General features: G+C 45.0%; 1 long non-coding RNA gene across 1 annotated transcript; it reads right to left on the bottom strand.

Moving 5' to 3' along the window:
• Positions 1–5,904: 5,904 nt before the first annotated feature.
• On the bottom strand, positions 5,905–6,896 carry LOC138467089 (uncharacterized). Its single transcript, XR_011268021.1, has 3 exons — positions 6,696–6,896; positions 6,455–6,549; positions 5,905–6,211 (listed from the first exon to the last, which is right to left on the bottom strand). It is a non-coding gene; the product is annotated as an uncharacterized lncRNA (long non-coding RNA).
• Positions 6,897–12,651: the final 5,755 nt, after the last annotated feature.

The following is a 12,651-nucleotide window of genomic DNA, read 5'->3' as shown; positions in this document are numbered from 1 at the left end:
TGGAGGTGTGGTCGTTGCCCTCCCGCACATGGTGTGCAAGGGTCACTATGGTGCTCACAAAGCGTCCAATGGACCTCGACAGGCGACGCACTGAGGCGCTGTAGCTCTCCCTCTGCAGCCTGGATTCCTCTAGCTGCCTCCCCACCAGCTGGGTGAGGGTAGCCTGCTGGTCCTCCATCCGCTGCATGCGGGCATTCAGTTCGGCCATGGATGGGGTGGGCGACCTCATGGGACTCCCCGGTGAAGTGGGGCTGAACCCCAGCTCATGGAAGGAGCCCAGGTCTTCCAATGTGGGCATCTCCCCCTGTGGCCCCGTTTCCGAGTGCTCTTGCGGGGCACTGTTATCACTGCAGGCCGCCCCCTCTGCAGTGCTGCTGCCTTCGGTGTTGTGTTGGGTGGCCATGATAGGTTCCCGTGGCACCTGTCTCGACTCAGCCAGTGTGGAGACGGTGGGGATGTCGGTGGTGGTGCTGTGCCGCACATCTGTAGTGGCTGGTAATGTGGCCAGAGGTGCAGAACTGCCGGCAGCATCCTCCTGTGTGGTGGCGGTGGATAGTGTACTTGCCGATGCAGATTGGCTGGCCTGTTGTGCAGTATCACTGTCACTTGAAACGGCTGTGGGGACACAAAGGGCATGCAATTAGTGTTGTTGTGGTGGCAGATGGGTGCATCACATGCGTCATTAAGATTGTACATTGAATAGTGTTAGTCACATGCATCTGATAGCTGGTGTCTGCATTCAGTGATATTGGTTGCCATACGGCTCATGATGGGTCCTTTAGCCCACACATGCACTGCCTGGGGGAGGGGGGTTGTTAATGGGTCCTTTGGCCCAGTACTCACAACTGCATATTTACATGTGGCATTCATGTTTGGGCACTTACCGGCATCTGCAGGTGGGCTCACTCCTGCCTCAGCCTGCCCGATCCCATGGATTCCCTCTAGGTGGAGGACGCTGCTGCAACGCTCCTCCCATGCTTGCAGCCTCAGTGGGGAAGGGGGTCCTCCGCCTGTCCCACTGCTGCGTTGGCGGTGTGTGGAAATGAGGTTGCGTACCCTCAGCCTCAGGTCGTCCCAACGCTTGTGGCAGTCCTTCACACTCCTCACTGCCACGCCCACGGCGGTGCACTTGCGTGCAGCTTCGGCCCACACCTCCTTCCTCCGCTGCTGTGTGGCACGCCGTTGGTCGGCGCTGAACAGCATCTCAGCATTGTCCACAATGTGCTCCACCAAGACTGTTAGCTCCGCCTCGCTAAAGTGCTGTTTGCGCTGCCTCTGAGCAGGAATCCTGGCAGACATGCTGGTGGTCCCTTTTGGCTTCTCAGAGTTAGGATTGTGCTTGTGCTGGCTCTGGATGGCAATGGATTGTGCTTTTATATGATGGCCGCCTCTCTGTTTCCTGTTTTGGCGATCATGGTATTTCCGGTTCCGTGTCCGTGGTGGCGGAGGCGGAAAAGGGTTTTGCGCCACTTGTGGCTTCGTTATTTCCATTTCCGTGGGGTTTTCCGTGACGGCGGTAACAACGTTTCCAACCAGCCAACCCATTCCTGGAGTAGCCCCTCGCCCAATAATAGCAAAACTGCTCAATTACAAGGACCGAGATACAATCCTCCGCCTTTGCATGGGAGAATGGAAACCTACAGTACGACGGGGACATCCAATTCTTCCCCGATTTCTCCCCCTCGGTCCAGACACTGCGTAGAACATTCACCGCAGTGAAACGCCGACTCCAAGTCAACAAGCTGCTGTATTCCATGCTCTACCTAGCCAAACCTCGAATCCAACACGATGGCAAGTCACAATTTTTCAACACCCCTGAGGAGGCACATTTGTTCCTTGATAAACTGGGATGCAAACAATGCTTTGACAACCCAAGACCACAAAGGAGAGAACGAGCAAACGGAGACCCGCCGTGAAACCTATCTAGACCCAGAAACAGGCTGCTCTGCGACGCTAAACTTGATCCCCCGGATTCAGAAAATCGCATTTGAGTTAAAGGTGTGCTGGACCTTGGAAGTTCCCTAGCGCCCCAGGCGCAGCTAAGTTATGTTAACGGAAGTTGGGAGGGGAAAGCTGATGGGCGAGTTGGGGGTTGCCCACAACTGGGAGGGAAACTGTTTAAAGTTATGGAAGTGTGCTTGCTGAAGGCCCGCACCCACCCCGGCGCCATCTGGAGACGCCCCAACGGAAGCACCAAATTCGGCCTCATCCAGGAAAGCGGAAACTTAACAGTAACATAACTGGGACATCACACAACAAACAGGTCTGACGCCTCGGCCAAGATCTGACCACAAATTTGACTATTCACGCCATTCAAATTAGCCACGTGGAACATTAAATGGGGCAATAATCCGACCAAGACCAGGAAAATGACACAATATCTCCGGAGACACAAGGTAGACATCGCCCTGGTTCAAGAAACTCACCTCCTCCCTGGAACAGAGAATCGATGGGCACAAGACTGGGGCTGTCACAGATATTTTGCGTCCTACTCCACATACGCCAGGGGAGTGGCAATCCTAATAAACAGAACTCTTAAATTTAAACTGCTCACAACCAAAGGCGATGAAGAAGGGAGGTCGCTTCTGGTTCATGACATTTTGGAAAATACAGAATTTATCATCATAAATTCCTACAGTCCAAATACAGACGGACATAACAACTTTGATTGGGTAATGACACACCTGGGAGAAACAAGATCTGCATCAATCATATGGGCAGGAGACAAGAACACCACTCCCGACCCTCAGAAGGATAGGTCGCATTCACCTACTATGACGACGTCCAAAGCAGCTCTCCAAGTCCTCGAGATCTGCAAGGCATATGACCTCGTAGACACCTGGAGACGACAACGTGGCGAGACTCGGGATTACACATTCCATTCCTGGGTCCATCAAACCAGCTCCCGCCTAGATTACATTCTTGTGTCCGTGCACAGTCATGCTCAATGGTCAAATAGCCAAATATTGCCTAGATCCATGTCCGACCACTCGGCCGTCACAGTCGAATATGCCCCACCAGACCCAGCAGAAGAGAGGAGGCACTGGAAATTCAAGACTGGGTCCCTGCAGGATCAGGTATTTGCGGATGAACTCCGCGCAGAAATCATATCGTTCCTTGAAATCAACCAAGGCTCAGTGACATCCATCGGAACAATGTGGGAATCCCTGAAGTGCTACATCAGAGGAATATGTCTCTCCAAAGAACAAGGCATTTTGAAACTCATTAGGCGTGAATTGTCACTGAGTGAATCTAGACTGAAACAACTACAATTACAATCAAACTCGCCAGCACCACAGGTGCTGGCATCTTTGAAGACCGAACTAGACAAGTTCAGAGAGGCTGCAGACAGAGAATTGAAATTCCTATCACACGGCCACCGAGTCCACCAATACGGAGAGGGCCAGAAACCGGGCGCCCTTCTGGCAAGGCTGATAGCAGCGGACCATAAACCTAGGCAGATCGAGCAGATCCGAAACCTTCAGGGCACCATAGTACACACTGAAAAAGAAATAGCAGAGACTTTCTGTATCTTCTATCAAAACCTATATGCAACCAGTTTCAATGCCACCCAGGAGGAGCTGTGCCACCATTTGCAGATATAGAACTATACTGGGTGGACGCCATGCTAAGAGAACCCCTAAATGCACCAATCACGACAGATGAAATTCTCCAGGCCATTAAAGACCTACCAAGCACCAAGGCCCCTGGCCTGGACGGGCTGATAGGCGAGTTCTACAAAGCGTTCGCACCCATTCTCGCCCCATCACTACAACAGGTCTATGAGGAGGCACTTGAAAGCAGACAACTCCCCCCGACCTTCCGTGAGACTAATATGATATTGCTACACAAAGTCGGCAAGCCCCCAGAAGAATGCGTCTCATACAGGCCAATATCTGTGATCAATTTAGATAACAAAATTCTGGCCAAGATCCTGGCTTCCAGACTCATTCCCCTTATGCCCGCAATAGTACTGGCAGACCAGGCTGGATTCGTCCCAGGCCGCAATACCACGTTCGGCATAAGACGCATGTTCGGAGTCATGGAGGCACTAGATCCCTCAGACCAAGTGGTGGCGGTCCTACTGGACGCCGAACAGGCGTTCGATTCCATTGAATGGTCATTTCTCTTTGAGATTCTTCAGAGAATCTGTCTCGGAAAACGGTTCCTTCAACTAATAGCCCTACTGTATAATCAGCCCCTCTCCCACATCATCCTAGGAAAAACCAGATCGGAAGCGATCAAGCTCCAGAGAGGAACAAGGCAGGGGTGCCCACTTTCCACCCTGCTCTTCGCAATGGTGATGGAGCCCCTCGTCTCGGATCTCCGAGATAAGCATATAATGAGAGGTCTGTCCTTCGGTCCCCATAAATTAATAATCTCACTATACGCGGATGACATCGCCCTTTTTATACGAGACCCGACTACAAACTTAAATCCAGTAATTCGTGATATCATAAAATTCAGCAACTTCTCCGTCTTAAAGATCAATCACAGTAAGTCAATTATATTCCCACTCACTCCAGAGCCCCATAAATTCCAAGACGACTATGGCTTCAAATGGGAAGACACTAACGTGCGCTACCTGAGCATTCACTTAGCCAGAGATCACCAGAACCTGTATCAAGATAACTATGGCAAAATAATTCAATCCCTACAGGGGAAGGTAGACAGATGGAAATCATTGCCACTCACCCTATGGGGCCGAGTGTCACTGGTGAAAATGCTGATACTCCCCAAACTTCTCTATCTATTCGTAAACCAATACCTGAGGAGTATGATCCTGGAACTACTCTGGGTGGGCAAAAAAAGGCAGTATGGCACTCCCCGACGTGGAACGCTATTACTGGGCAGCACAAGCCCAATTCCTGGGGCATTGGTACACAACGCAATTCATTCATCCCCATGTCCAACCGGAGTGGCCCTTGGTATCCCCAAATTTGCTCAGAGCATCTATTTGGGTACGACACAAATCCCGCACCAATCCCTAAACCCGTACTCTCCACAATTGCCATTTGGAAAAAAATAGCGGTAAAATTTAATATTCAAACCAGGTTCTCCCCCTTACTCCCGGTAAAATTCATTCCCAGAGTCCCACTGACCGCAGAGAAAGTCTATTTGAATTGGGTGGACAAGTTACAAATCAAAAGTTTAGCCGATCTCTTCGTCGACGGGCACTTCCTCACCCCCAACCAAGCCAAAACTCGCGGGGCCTCCACCGCCCTTGATACGTTCATATACTTCCGCCTCAGAGGCACCCTACAAACCTTACTGCCCTCATTTCCCCAACAACCTGAAACTTGGCAACTACTCCACAGAGTCATCCAATCACAAGGCGAGGGTAAACTGGTCTCGATACTATATAAAACCCTAATGACAGACACAGCCCCGAACCCGACAACAGCCAGAGTGAGATGGGAGAGAGCCCTCCAGACCACATTTTCAGACGTGGATTGGGACCATATTCTAGCGAAACAGGAGATGGGAGAACCTCTACTTCGCTGACAAAGAGGAAGTAACAACAATAATAAACGTAAAGTGTGTCAGCGGAAAAAAACAAGTTATGGAGGAGCCCGTCTATGGAACTAGGAGGGGGGCACCCAAATTCAGAACCACAGATCAAACCATACCAAGAGCAAAGAAATTTAGAAACCATAAATATTTTATTTGTATTTCATTATATGTTTAAAATATACATATTGAATCATGTTTCGAGCTCATTATCTGAATAATACCGTTTAATTAGAAAATTGAAAAACACAGTACTTTTCTAAAAACACGACTGATAATTCAGTCAACGCTAACTTGATGTAGCCAAGCAGTCTGAACGTCATGTCGGTTGAAGGGGATCATCCAGCTGGCGGTCAGAGGCTATGGCCACATTTAACAATATAAGAACCGCCGTAGCTTACTAGACAAAATAATGTTGGTTACTTCTGAAGTTAAGACCAACAGAAAAAAGAAGGGGTGCCGTACGTCAACTACTATACTGTCATGACCTATTGAATACACTGGGTCCGACATGTAAATAGACAGTAGTTTCGATGGTACAAGGCATCTAAGCTGATTCACAATTGATGCCCATCTTCTTCAGGACGGTGCACTCCCATCAGATGTATGCCACAGGATTTTATAATGTGGAAAACTGCATGTGTAAGGCGATAATGCGTTCAGCTGTAAAGATTTGTGCAGGCTGAATCCATAATTTTGCCTAAAACATAAAACAGAAGTAGAAAGACACACACATCAGTCACACGAATTCAAAAATAATTAGTGCAATAAATATTACGCTCAAAGCTTAAATATTTAAGTAATAAACTAAAAATGTGATTTTGGTAGGAATGATCTTGTGAATAACGAACCGGGAAAATGCCTCCCTCCAAAATGATAAGGCAAAAAATCTTCCAAACTTGATAACGGGAGAAATGGGTATAGCAATTAATTCTTAAATTACCATTATCTCAACCTTGAATGCTGGTCACCTTTTCCCGAATGTAAATCCTGAGAAATAAATGTAGGCCAGCAAAACCAGTTCTCTATGAAGTAGAACTGCGGAAAACAAAAAACGACAAATAGGAACATGTTATGATCACAGAGAGGCAGTGATAAATTAGAAACCTCTCGGGAAAATAGAAAAAGACCACCGAGGTGCAGTCCTTCCCAATGTATTCACAGGGCAAAGACATTCTGCTCACCTGAATAAGGATAAACAAGGCGAAAAAGACATTGATCTTGACATTGTGTTGCAGGCGACAGATGACATCAAGGCGTCTGCAAAAAGTTGTCCTATCAGGATGGAATGTTGTTCGGCGTGGCGTAATGAGCACACCAAAAACTAACTAGATAAATAAATAAATAAATAAACAATATGCCGCCAGTGCAAGGTGTTATCATAACACAACATAATTGTTTTAAGATGGTCGGCCTGATAGTAATCGAATTGTGTTCCCAAATCTTTCAAATTATTTCGACACAGAGCAAAATGCTCAGCAGATGTGATTACTGCCGTGCTCATAAAAGTGTCAATAAATATAAAAAAGGGTAAAAGATTCCTGAATGTTTTAAAGCGTTTTGCAGAGCATTTTCAGCATATAACACCTAGGCAACTGACTAGCAGTTTCCCAACCAATAGTAAAAGCCAGATTTATTTGCTTTGTAACAATATCCAAATAATGTCCCGTTTTTCAAAATGCACGTTGCTAGAGGCGCAAAGCCTCGGCTTTCAGAATGTGGCTGCAAGCCTTACAAATATAAAGTAGGCAGATGGACACGAGATGCATGTAGACAAAGGCAGTAGTACCTCGGATCTTAGCATATGGCTGCGAACTTCCCAGTAGTTAAATAAACAAAATGGGACCATATTCTAGCACAAACCCAGAAGGTGTCACTAAACACAAGATACAAACTAATTCATTTAAAATGTATTCACCAGGCATACCATACCCCACAACAATCCACCAATACCATCCCTCGACCCCCCCCACAGTGTGGCCGCTGTGTTACACACACAGCAGACTTCCTCCATCTTGCTTGGACCTGCCCACCAATACAGCATTTCTGGGAATCAATATTGGAAAAGACTGCCGCAATAGTAGATATACCCATTGAACCCGACCCCAAGGTTTCTCTATTGAGACACCAGACAACTCCCCTCCACAACGCATAAACTAGGAGGGCTTCTGCTACTGTTGGCATGCAGAAGAATAGCAATGTCCTGGGGAAACGGACCCACACCGACTACACAGCAGTGGCTGAAAGACATAACATACTGTAAGGACACGGAAACAAACTTCATCAAGCTACTGCCCCAGCACGCCCGACCACCTGATATCTGGGGCCCATATATCGCTTATATGTTGTCCACTGAGGGCAGTGACTCCTCCAGAAGTGCAACCCCAGAACCCCGAAAAAGTCTCATAGAAGGGTGTCCTAACACGTCCAATGTAACCAACAGCGGACTATTACGAACTCAGGCTCGGGTGTGATTCGGGGGGGTGGTTGGGTGGGTGGAAGGGGGGCAGGATCAGAGGAACAGACACTTCCACGTATGTTTTGTTATGTCTACTTTCTCTGTTACTAAGTTGTAAATACCAAAAATAAAGTTTAAAAAAAAAAGGGTAACGCTGCTGGGCCAGATGGCCTTAGACCCGAGGTCATTATTTGGCTGTATATCCAGTCCTAACCCGGGTCTTTAACTCTATCTTTAACTCAATCATGCAAACCCTTCTCCCCCGCCACATTCCTAGAAAAGAAGCCTGATCATCCTGCTGTTTAAATAGGAGTCAGTGATTGACATTCACTGCTATCGCTCGATCGCTTTGATAGATGCCTCCAAAAAGATTTCTGCAGGGTGTCCGGTGGCACGCCTGGAAGAATGGGCCAGGGAAAATCTTCTGCTCCTGGAAATCTAGGCCTGCTTTTGTAAAGGCTTCTCCACCATCGACCAATGTTTTTTAATTAAATACGATAGTAGAGAAGTATACAAGAAGAAGGAAAAATCATCTCTTCACTGCCTTTTTGGATTTAACAAAAGCCTTTGACTTGATAAATCAAAATCTATTGTGGATGAAGCGTAGTAGGATAGGGGTCCCATGTGGGCTCCTTGCACTAATTAAATTGGTTTATGTGGTGACTGCAACCATGGTCAGGTGCTCAAGGAGCCATGAATATTTGAAGGATTTTAAAACAAATAGGGGTGTGATTCAAGGGTGTCCCCTAGCCCCACTTTTCTTTTCCTTGTTTCTTTGTGATTTTAACCCCCCTTTTAAACAGAACCAGATTTAGCACCCTGCTGAACGCAGATGATGCCGTCCTAATGGACCTTACAGCAGGAGGTCTACAACAGAGCCTAAAAATATGCCCATGAATATGTTTCTGAACACAGCCTGATACTGAACCTCTCCAAAACTATGATTTTGGTTTTTGGAAGGGGAAATGTGAATGCTAGATAATGTAATAATAGACGTGGTAGATGAATATAATTTAAAAAGAAATAATAATGTTTTCGTCCTACCGCCAGCCTGCACTGTCTGTCTCCATGTTGTGCCTGTTTTTTTCCCTTTCTCAGCTGCTGCATTCTCCCCTTGCTTTCCTGCACCCACCAGGACGTATTTCACAGCCTGGTCCTCTTCTTGCTTTCTACCTCCGAGTGACCTCGACTCACTTCCTGTCCTGTTATCTTCACTTCCTCACCCACCCTTAGCCCTGGATTCACGCCGCCTCCTTGCCTTGTTGCATTACCTTCCTGCAACCACCAACCGTCTCTGGATCCTTGCTTGTTGCACTGACTTCGTGGCAACCACTGTTGTGACTCTAGATTCTTGCTGTGATCTGCATTTTGACTTACTTATAATTACCGTTTTGACTCTGGATTCCGTCTGTGCTTTGCATTGACTTACCTATAACAACGGATTGACTTTGAAACCTTGTGATGTTTCTCCTGCCTGCATTCCTGATGAAGTGCCTCAATTCCTGTGGCATGGCTTTTCCAGTCTGTAGGCACTTACCTACCTTAGTCCTAATTGTCTGCATGCCTGATGTAGCCCCTCAATCCCTGCAGCGTGACCTTCCCAGACTGTAGTCATTTTTACCTGCTTGTCTCAATTGCATGACTGGTCCTCTGCAAGCAGATACCTACTTGTTCCTGCACTTATTAACTGTTTTCATTCTTACCCTTAACTTCACCCCTCCTGCAGTCCACTTCCTCCCCCTCTCCCCTTTATGTCCCAGCACTTGCACATTCTGCATCATCTCACGATCTAGTCAGAGCGTTTTATTTGTTTGCACCACTTCCCCCCTCCTTGTACTTCCCCCTCCCCTGCTCTCATACCATAGCACTTGTTTCAATACCTTTTAAGAAAATGTTGTTTTTGTTTTATCTCCTTCTCACTTTTCCCTCCCCCCTTGTCTTGATGCGCCTAGAAACAAAATTCTGCTGTACAGTGCACATAACAAATAGCCAATACATAATATCAATAAAATATCTAGGCCTGACATTCTCTAATAAAGATAGTTGGGGGAGTCACATAAACGCGGCGGCTAAGCCATGCAGCGGTGGGCTTTATAGGGTTGCTCCACTTTTATTTCCAATTTGTGGGGAAAAGGCCCCTTATTGTGCTGAGATATGGGGATCCTCCGCATGTGGGTGTTTAGAAGTACTGCAAAAATGCCTCTTACGGGTCTACATGTCTCTCCCCAAGTTACCCTAGAGATAAACTGAGATACGAATTGGGTATCACAAGTATGATTCTCCAAGGCTAGAGGAGATTTTTGGAATTGTTCTTGAAGATTCAGTTTAGCTCCCTGGTAAACTCAAATTTCAATATAGGAATGGGGGAGATTAGGCACTTTCCTAGCAATGATCGCAGAAGGTGGTACAACAGTGGGATTACTTTGATGGAAAATTGGGGGCTAGGGGATGTTGCAGTACTAGACGCACACTCTCGTATGCACAGCGTAAGTCTATACTTAAGCAAAGGGTTGTTGCTTTAGAATTCCGAGTACTGCAGACTGGATTGCCAGAATGTAATCTATAAAATACTACTCATCCTCCCTCTAACGTCCAAGATCTGCAAGCCCCCCTAGCCAGAATAAAATCCCCTGAGTGCCGCAGAATCACTTTAATGGCTAGTTTTAATGTACTGCCCCTCAGAGCAAGGATGCCATGGTTAGGCCTGTGGAGGGACTAGAGCCTATCCATGTCGTTTCGATCGGGATAAAGATTGAGTGCACTTTTTACTGATCTGTACATTTTCGCTAGCTCTCATGAGAAAGTATCTCAGACTGCATTTTATAAGGAATAACATAAAGACATGTGTCTCTTTTTATGAAATGTAATATGGAAGATTTTTTATGTGATGTCTTATATAAGAGAGGTTCTTAGAGAACGTATTATAAGGAGTATTGTTTTAATATAATATAGGTATAAATATGGACCTAAATAAAATGTATTTGCCGTTTTACTCTTTCATTTTTTACAGCTAACATGGCATCATTTAAAGGCCTATATATAATATTTATTTTTCAACCCTGTGTATTTTTCTATGTTAATGGTTAATCATCCGAATACATTTTATTCAGTCACTCACTCAATTTTATAATTTCATATTTGTTTGATTATTTAATGCATCAAGATAATTTCCTCTCCAAAAAAAAGCTCTTAACCTAAACCCAGGCCTTTCGAATACATTTAACCAAGTTATCGTACCAAAGATCCTTGTATCGATGTTCAAGCTATAAAGCAATGTTGTTCAACAATTGAGAGTTGAATCAATCAACTCAAGAAAAGGAAAGTCAATATTTTTCTCAGATGCCAACACATGTCGGTGGTTTCATGGAAACAATGTGAATTGTATTGTTGCAATATTTATTCTGAGTGTTTTTTTGAGAATCTGACCACCAATGATAATTTGCATGTGAATATTGGAGAAGATTTTTAACTTGTATACCTATGGATGTTTATATCTAGTGTAAAGGGTAACACTGGCGAGATAATAGCAGGCAAGTTGTGTTTTTTTCTGTAGACAACATGCCTGTATTTGCATTGTATTGCATGGAATGTTGTGGGTGACTTCACCAGCATTGGAAGTTAGGGGACCACTTTTATTTTCCTATTTTAAATAAATACAAATATTCAGATTAAAAACAGACTGTTTCTTGTCCCATATTTTTGGGAGATGGTGGTCATGGTGGGGGCATTATAACAGAAATATTTCTCCATAAGACGAATCAAACCTTAGAAATGTAGATACACTCCAAATATTGAAGTCATTACAAAAACTGTAGGCTTTGGCTGGGAAGTGCAAGTTTCAATGTCAATGATGTCAATACACAAATGTGTTGGGAACACAGATTGTGCGCATAATCACAGTGATTTATGAATTTGCATTGTTGTGATGATGGTCCGTTCCGGGTAATTTCATAAAGAATACCTTTTTTTGTTAATAAGATAGGCATAGGTGAAAAGACAATTGTGTTGGATTTTTGTGGCGTTCTGATTTGATCAAATATTGAGTGTTGGAAATGAGAAATATTCAGGTAGATTGTTTATCATTATTAATCAGCAGCTATTGATTGTAATTTGTAATCAAATGTCTAGTTTGAAAATGTCTCGTGAGGTAGTAATTGATTTACAAATGGCCCAGTGTAATGCACTATTGAGATAGTTTATGCTTTGGCAATGGGTGGCAATGGTTCTTGAGTCATGGAAATGCAAAATGAGGGGAAGAGAGGAGAAAGTAGGAGCAACCGTTTGAGAAGAGCAGAGCCTATTAGACCAGTCATTGCAGATGCTGTAAATGACTTATGCTAACAAAGAAAATACGCTTGGGCTTGTGCACCTTTCATCTAATCTCTTTTTTCACTGCAAGATGCTGGAAAATAGTCTACATGATGGGGGAAATTAAATGAACACAATCACAGAAACAGCTCAAAAGACATCAGCAGAATTATTACTCATTCAGCAAGTTGGTGACCAACAAAAACAAGAAATAAAGCAATTGAAAGAGGTCCTAGATAACAAATATGTGCAATAAAAAACAATTCTGTCTTATTGTGACATTACAAGACGAATTGAAAATGTGCAGAGAAGCCAAAGAAGTGACATTTTGAATATTAATGACACTCATAGTCAGTGTTCCAAGAGACACATGA

Source organism: Ambystoma mexicanum, chromosome 4q (assembly GCF_040938575.1).
Source record: "Ambystoma mexicanum isolate Mex_15411 chromosome 4q, UKY_AmexF1_1, whole genome shotgun sequence".
NCBI lineage: Eukaryota > Metazoa > Chordata > Amphibia > Caudata > Ambystomatidae > Ambystoma > Ambystoma mexicanum.
The sequence above is the reverse complement of the archived record's forward strand: the minus strand, read 5'-3'. Positions and strand labels throughout refer to the sequence as shown.